Here is a 7,624-nt window from a genome sequence, read left to right on the forward strand (position 1 = left end):
CGTTTCTAGTCTCCCCTCAGGGGCCTCTGGGCAGTTCTGTGACCCCTTCGGCCGAGGATCCAACCCCTGTGCGGACTGCGTTTCAATCGCAGGCAGTCTGGTTCATGCGCGCCCCGCTTCTGCCTCTTTGGGGTCGCGCCTTTCCAGCCCACAATGGAGACTACGGATCGGGGAGGGAGTCGGGACGCCTCGGTTCCTCCTCCCGTTCTTTCCCCAACGCCTCCGTCTCCAGTCTCTCCTCAAGGCTCTCCCAGCCAGTCTGCACTCAGCCCCGCAGCTCACACACGTACAAGCTGTGTGCGGAGCGCACAAAAGGCAGGTTAATTGATTCCCTTATGCCTGAGCGAGATGGTAGCTGCAGAGTGGGAAGTGCGTTATCACCCGGGCTCCACCGGCCGCCGTGTCAGTTCTCTTCACAAAGTTTTCCTCACCAGTCTTTTCCCAGGCACCAGCCCACCCTGCTGCCGCCTGTACCCAGCGATCAAGGAGGGTGGCTGCCGCTGCAACTTTTGCGTTTGCCCTTTAAATGTCTTTTTGCATCCCCAGCCACCTGTCTCTGGCAGAGAGCGCCCCTAAGCTTTTTGGGGTTGCGTTTTGTCTGTATGTTCTCGGCTTTAGCTGCTGTTGTTTAGGGGTTCCTGTTTATGATTCAGACCCCGTTCTTCTCGGGGGACGCTAACTGGCCGTTTCAATGTCCCTCTGGTGCCAGTGCCCGTGCGCACCCAGCCCACCCTCTCGAGCCTCCACCGCAATTCTCACCCGTTGGGATGTGTGAGAGTCGAATCCACTGTCCGCGGCACCAAGGCTCCTCTCCCACTATCGCTCCACTGCTTTCCAGGTGATTACTTCATTATTTAGTTGCAATTCCAGTTTGGTTTTGGGAGGAGGTCAGCGTGACTCCCTTTCACTCCTCCGCCATCTTTCTCTCTCTCATGACTATTTTCTAACTACCAATTTGTATTTGCAAAAGATTCACTTTATTTTATTCTATTTCTTAATGTTATTGATTATGCTATTACAGTGGTCCCAATTTTTCCCCCATTGCCCCCCTCCACCCAGCACATCCTACTCCCTGCAGTGATCCCCTCTCCTTTGTTCATGTCCATGGGTCATGCATATAAGTGTTTTGGCAATTCCATTTACTATACTTGCTCTTAACAACCCCCTGTCTATTCTGTACCCTCCAATGTGTACTTCTTAATCCCTTCACCTTGTCCCCCATTACTCCAGAACCCCATCCTAACTGGCTACCATCCCAGTGTTCACCATCTCTGTGATTCTGTTTCTGTTCTGCTTGTTTGCTTAGTTTGTTTTTTAGGTGCAGTTGTTGATATTTAAGTATTTATTGCCATTTTAATGTTCATAGTTTTGATCATCTCTTTCGTAAATAAGTCCCGTTAACATTTCATATAATAATGGCTTGGTGATAATGAACTCCTTTAGGTTTATCTCGTCTGGGAAGCACTTTATCTGAACTTCCATTCTAAACGATAGCTTTGTGGAATAGAGTAATCTAGGTTGTAGGTCTTTGCTTTTCATCACTTTGAATACTTCTTGCCAGTCCCTTCTAGCCAGCAAATTTTCTTTTGAGAAATCAGCTAACATTCTTATGGGAACTCCTTTGCAGGTAACTCTGCTTTTCTCTTGGCATTTTCAAGATTCTCTTTATCCTTAACTTTTAGCATTTTAATTATGATGTGTCTTGATGTGTTCCTCTTTGTGTCACCTTGTTTGGGATTCTCTGTGCTTCCTGGACTTGTATGTTTATTTCCTTCACCAAATTAAGGAAGGTTTTTTAAATTATTTTTTCAAATAGGTTTCCCATTTCTTGCTCTTCCTTTTCTTCTTCTGGCACCCCTATGTTATAATGCTTTAAGTTTTCCCCGAGGCCCCTCCCTTTCCTCAATTTTTTTGTTTTTGTTTTCCTTATTGCTGTACTGATTGGATATTTTTGCTTCATTATGTTCCAAATAATAGGTTTGATTCTTGGCTTCATCCACTGCACTGTTGATTCCCTATAAATTGTTCTTTATTTCAATTAGTGTCTCCTTTACTTCTGATTGAGTCATTTTTATGCTGTTGTAGTGCCCACTGAGTTCCCTGAGCATCCTTACAAGCAGCATTTTGAACTCTGCATCTGATAGATTGTTTCTCTCCATTTTGTTTAGTTATTTTTCAGAGGTTTTGTTCTGTTTTTCATTTGGGCCATATTTCTTTATCTTCACATTTTGGTATTCTCCCTGTGTTTACTCCCAGTAGGACAGAGCCGCTTCACTCTGTGTTTTAGTAACACAGCTTAATATAGTAGGTGTCCTGTAGGGTTCAGTGGCACAGCCTACCATATCGCCCAAGCTGGGTACTCGTGTCTCCTGTGTGTGGGCTGAGTACTCCCTCCTCTTGTAGTTGAGTCTTGATTGCTGTCCGCAGGTCATTGGGAGGGATTAACCCAGACCAGACAGAGAGTATGACTGGTTGTGACCATTGGCCTGCACCACCTACTTCTGCAGTTTATGGAGGTGGTTGGGTGGTGGTGCTCCAATGTGGTCTATAACTTTCCACTGGGTGCAGAGGCTCTGGAGTTTCCTGGGTCGTTCAGGTCAAGGTCAGCCACTACCTGTGTTCTCTCTGGGGCCCCTTGGCATAAGCTATAAAGTGATCTACAGATGGCTGCTGCCAGTGCTGGGCTTGGGGCCATAGTGAAAGGTACAGGGGCTGGGCCAGTTGTTGCTTATTTGAGCAGATTTAGAAAGGTCTGTAATCTGTGCCTAGCCAGACATTCATTTGAAAAATCCACCGTCACCAGCTTGGGTGGGCCTGTAAGTTGGATGGGGCAGAGCCTTAGGTATCATCAGGGCAGGGCTAAGCATGTGAGCTAGGTGATGGAGACTCAGATATGGTGCTGCCACACTGTGGCACTGTGTGGGGGAGGGCTCAGAAGAGGAACAATGGCTGCTCTCTGCTGTTCTGTCTGGAAGAAAGTGGTCCCCAGTACACACCCTGATGCCAGGCACTTCAATTCTTCCCTGTAGCCACTGGTGCCCTTCAAGGTACTTCCCTGGTGCTGGAGCCCAGAGGCAGTGCATCTGAGTAAGTCTGTATGCAGGGCCCTCCAAGAGGAGACACGTGAGAATCCTGCAGTTCCTTCCATCGACCCAACTGCCACTTATTTTTACAGTCAGAAGTTATAGGAACTTATCTTCCTGGCACTGGAACCCTGGGCTGGGTAGTCTGGAGCTGGGATCCCTCTCTCCTGAGATATCCCTCTATTTTACATCCACCACCCATGGGTGTGGACCAGCCCATTTCATGTCTCCATGTCTCTGCCCCTCTGTCACTCCTACCTGTCTGGATGAATGTGGTTTCTTTAATTCCTTAGTTGTTGGACTTCCATACAGCTCAATTATCTAATGGTTCTGAGTGATATTTGTTCTGTGGTTTAGCTGTAATTTTGTGGTGGCTGTGTGAGGAGATGAACTGCATTTACCTCTGCCTCCATCTTTCAAAAGATTCACTTTAGAGAGAGTGGGATGTCTGGGTTGCCTATGGGAACCTCTGTGTTTCACGCGATGAAAGAGTGATTTTAAAGTGGGTGATGTTGAGAAGAGCAAGATTTTTGCTCAGAAGTTTGCCCGGTGCCATATTGCAGAGAAGGGAGGCAAGCACAAACCTGGGCCAAATTCCCACAGTCTATTTGGGTAAAAGGCCAGTCAGGACCCTGGATTTTCTTACATGGATATCAGCAAGAACAAAGGAATCATCTGGGGAGAGGCTACACTGATGGAGTATTTGGAGAATCCTAAGAAGTGTATCTGTGGAACAAAAATGATCTTTGCTGGCATTAAGATTTTGGAAAGGGCAGATTTGATACCTTATCTCAAAGAAGCTACTAATGAGTAATAGTTGGTTACTGCCTTATTTATGACAAATGACTCATGACATTTTTATGTCCACCGTATTTAAATTGACCTCATACACTAGAATTCAGAACATGAATGCCTGATAGAATTTTTCTTTTGGGCAATTCTGATTTAAACAGCGTTGGCTTGTGGTTAAATGAACATGATGAGCTTTTTTGAACCTTGATGGTAATTTCGGTTTAGCAACTGCTATCACTATTTTCCCCTTCTAAAAATATGACTGAACTTGATTTGTAATAATCAGCTTCTCATAGAGATGGTGAATGCTACTTCAAACCTGTAGGGGATTAGTTTTATATTTAGATTTATGCAACTGCTTATATTAACATGTTTAAATGCTGAGGAAATCCCTTCACTATTGATTTGAAAAGCAGAACTCACTTGTGTTTCAAATTGTGTTCATTGGCCTGTTAAAAGGCAAGGGCTGAAGATAAGCTGACAGTGTCCATTTTGTCTTTTGGTGCTTGCTAACTCTGCCAATTTAATTAAAATTTACTGTATCTAAACTCTTGCCTTTTACTTAATGAAAAAAGAAAAAAGGACTCATGGACATGGACAACAGTGTGGTGATTGCTGGGGGGCCGGGGGGTATAAGGGAACTAAGTGGAAATAGGAAAAAAATACAATGAAGATTAAATAAAAAAAAGAAAGGCATTTTAGTATGGTTTTTGTATGATATCAAACCAAGAATATTTAACACTTCTCACATTTAAAGAAAAAGATTCACTTTAAATTTAAGGACACATATAAGCTCAAAATGAAGGTATAGTAAAAGATATTTCATGCAAATAGTAACCAAAAGGAAGAAGATATTGCTATACTTAGACAAAATACACTTTAAGTGAAAAAGTGTCTCTAGAGATGAAAAGGGACATTGTGTAGTGAAAGAAGGGTCAGTTCAACAGGAAGATGAATAAGAACAGAAAGTGAATAAGACAACATTAGACTTGAATCATACTTTCAATCAAATTGAACTAACAGCCATATAGAGAACATTCCATCCCAAAACAGCAGAATACAGATTCTTCTCAAGGATGAAATGGAATATTCTCCAGGATTAATCATATTATAAGGCACAAAACAACTGTTAGCAAAATGAAGCAGATTGAAGTCATACCAGATCTTTTCCTACCACAATGGTCTGAAACTAAAAAAATCAGTAAGTGGAGGAAAATTCACAAATATGTGGAAATTAAACAACACACTTTTGAACAACAAATAAGTGAAAGATAAGCCAAAGGGGAAATTTAATAAATCATGAAATAAATGATAATAGAAACATAACATACCAAAACTCATGGGATGCAGCAAAAGCTGTTCTAGGAGATAGGTTTGTAACAATAAACTTGAACATGGTGAAAGAAGAAATATCTCAAAACAAATTTTATGCCTCAAAGACCTAGATGAAGAACAAAATAAGCCTAAAGTTAGCAGAAAAACAACACAAATAAATGTAATAGAAACTAAAACACAATAGAAAACTTAAGAGCTGTTTTTTTGAAAAGATACCCATTATTGACAAGTGTTAACCTAGACTAAATAAGGAAAAAGACAGAGGCCTCAAAAGTCAGAAATGGAAGAGGAGACTTTATAACTGATACCACAACAATAAGAGACTATGATGGATAATTACGTGGTGACAAATTGGGTAATCTAGAAGAAATGGATAGATTCCCAGAAACATATAACCTACCAAGGCTGAATCATGAAGAAATAGAAAATCTGTGCAAACCAATAATGAGAAGGAGATTGAATCAGTAGTAAAAAACATCCTGACAAACAAAAGCCCAGGACCAGATGACTTCACTGGTAAATTCTATCAAATATTTAAAGAATTAATGCCAATCTTTTCTAATATTCTTCCACAAAATAGGAGAAGTGGGGGGAACAGTTCCAAACTCATTTCATGAGGTTAGAATTACCCTGATACCAAGGTCAGACAAAACAGTCGCAAAGTGACTACTGGCCAGTGTAGGATAAAAAAATAACAATTTGTGAAAATTGGTTATGCATATTTGGCAGTTCTAGATATTAAAATGTTAGTTCTGGCTGCAGTAAAACATTTATAAAGTCAGAAAGACAAACTTAATTCAAAACAGGATGTTCCTCTTTGTGTTCATGATCATTAATGATGTTATGTGAAAAAAAATTATATACTCATATATAGGTGGAAAAAATAGAAACATTTTATTATTATTATTTTTAAAAGATTTTATTTACTTACTTTTAGAGAGGGGGGAAGGAGGGAGAAAGAGAGAAACATCAATGTGTAAGGGACACATCTATTGGTTGCCTCTTACATGCCCCCAACAGGGACCTAACCTGCAACCCACTGATGTGCCCTGCCTGACTGGGAATCAAACTGGTGACCTTTTGGTTCATAGGCCACAGTGCTGAATCCACTGAGCCACACCAGCCAGGGCAGAAAGAAACATTTAGAAATACTGATATGGATATCTTTGGGTGATGGAATTGCATGTTATTTTAATTTTCTGCATTATACTTTCATTTCCCTTATTTTCAGAAATGAACATTTATTTATTTATTTCTCTTAATCCAACTCACAAAAACTACCCAAATGGGCATGATAAAACTTAATTCCTGGAACTACTTAGGAAAAAATGTCTGTTTAAAATTTGAACTTACCATAGAGCCATCCTTTTTTTCAAATGTGTGAATACAAAAATAAAAGACTGAAAAAATATGCAACTAATGTTACTATTTCTAAAAAGTGAAATATGAGGTTTTTCTCCAAAGTTTTTATAATGAATATACATTGTTTTTTAATTAAAAACTTTTCAAAATGCGTAACTATGTGCTATTATAAGAGAGAGTTCACAGGTGAGTTATGAGTCTATAAAAGCTTTGAAATAGGATGTAAAGTTGTGCATGTAAGTACAAATGTGCTTTTATAACAAATTAAACTATATACATCTTTTAACACTCTTTACAATTGTCATTTTGTATATGAAACATTTACTTTACTACATGTGAGTATGTAGATTTAGTAACTATCTCACTGTTGACTCAAAACTTCAGAGGATAAGAACTTTGAAATCATTTCCATGAATTTTTCTTTATATTTTCCCCATTGAACTTCAAACTCCTTGCCCATCTTGAAAAGTAATCTAAAAATCTGGAAGACTGTGGCTCACTGAGTGCATATATGTCCCCTCCCTCCAAAAAATCCACTGAAGTGAGAAAAAATACATAAGAAAAATAATGAATTCATAATCATATTAGAAAACAGGGAAGCAGCCATCACTGGGTGAGAAAATTCGAGGATTTTCTGGAAGTTAAAAAGCCAAAGAAATCAGAAAATTGGAGAAATCAGAGCAGAGCAACCACAGCCAAAGTAGGTGTAGTTTAGGGTTACAGATGAGATAACATCCTTAAAGAATTTTAACATCAAGGTTAACAGTAGGAACAAAAGCTGACCGTGGACAAGCCAGTGTTTCTCAAACCCTAATTAAAATGCACTCAAGGATCTCAGGTCTTATTCTATAATTTGCATTTTAAGAATTTGCATTTCTGATATGCTCCCTGGTGATAGCAATGCTGATGGCCTGTGTATGACACTTTGAGTCTCAAGGACTAATACAGTGCACATTAAGATCACCTAGAGAGCTTGTTAAACTTCCAAGTACAGGTCCCAGCCCTTACCATTTAAATCAGAATATAAAGGGGTTAGAATCTGTCATAACTAT

At 40.2% G+C, this 7,624-nt stretch overlaps 1 pseudogene; it reads left to right on the plus strand.

Annotated features, from left to right (window-relative positions):
- The first annotated feature begins 2,945 nt into the window (after positions 1-2,945).
- On the plus strand, positions 2,946-3,897 carry LOC129061814 (cytochrome c-like; annotated as a pseudogene).
- The last annotated feature ends 3,727 nt before the right edge of the window (positions 3,898-7,624 follow it).

The sequence above is a fragment of the Pteronotus mesoamericanus genome, unplaced genomic scaffold, assembly GCF_021234165.1.
Source record: "Pteronotus mesoamericanus isolate MK-2021 breed Mesoamerican mustached bat unplaced genomic scaffold, CSHL_Meso_final scaffold_651, whole genome shotgun sequence".
Lineage (NCBI taxonomy): Eukaryota > Metazoa > Chordata > Mammalia > Chiroptera > Mormoopidae > Pteronotus > Pteronotus mesoamericanus.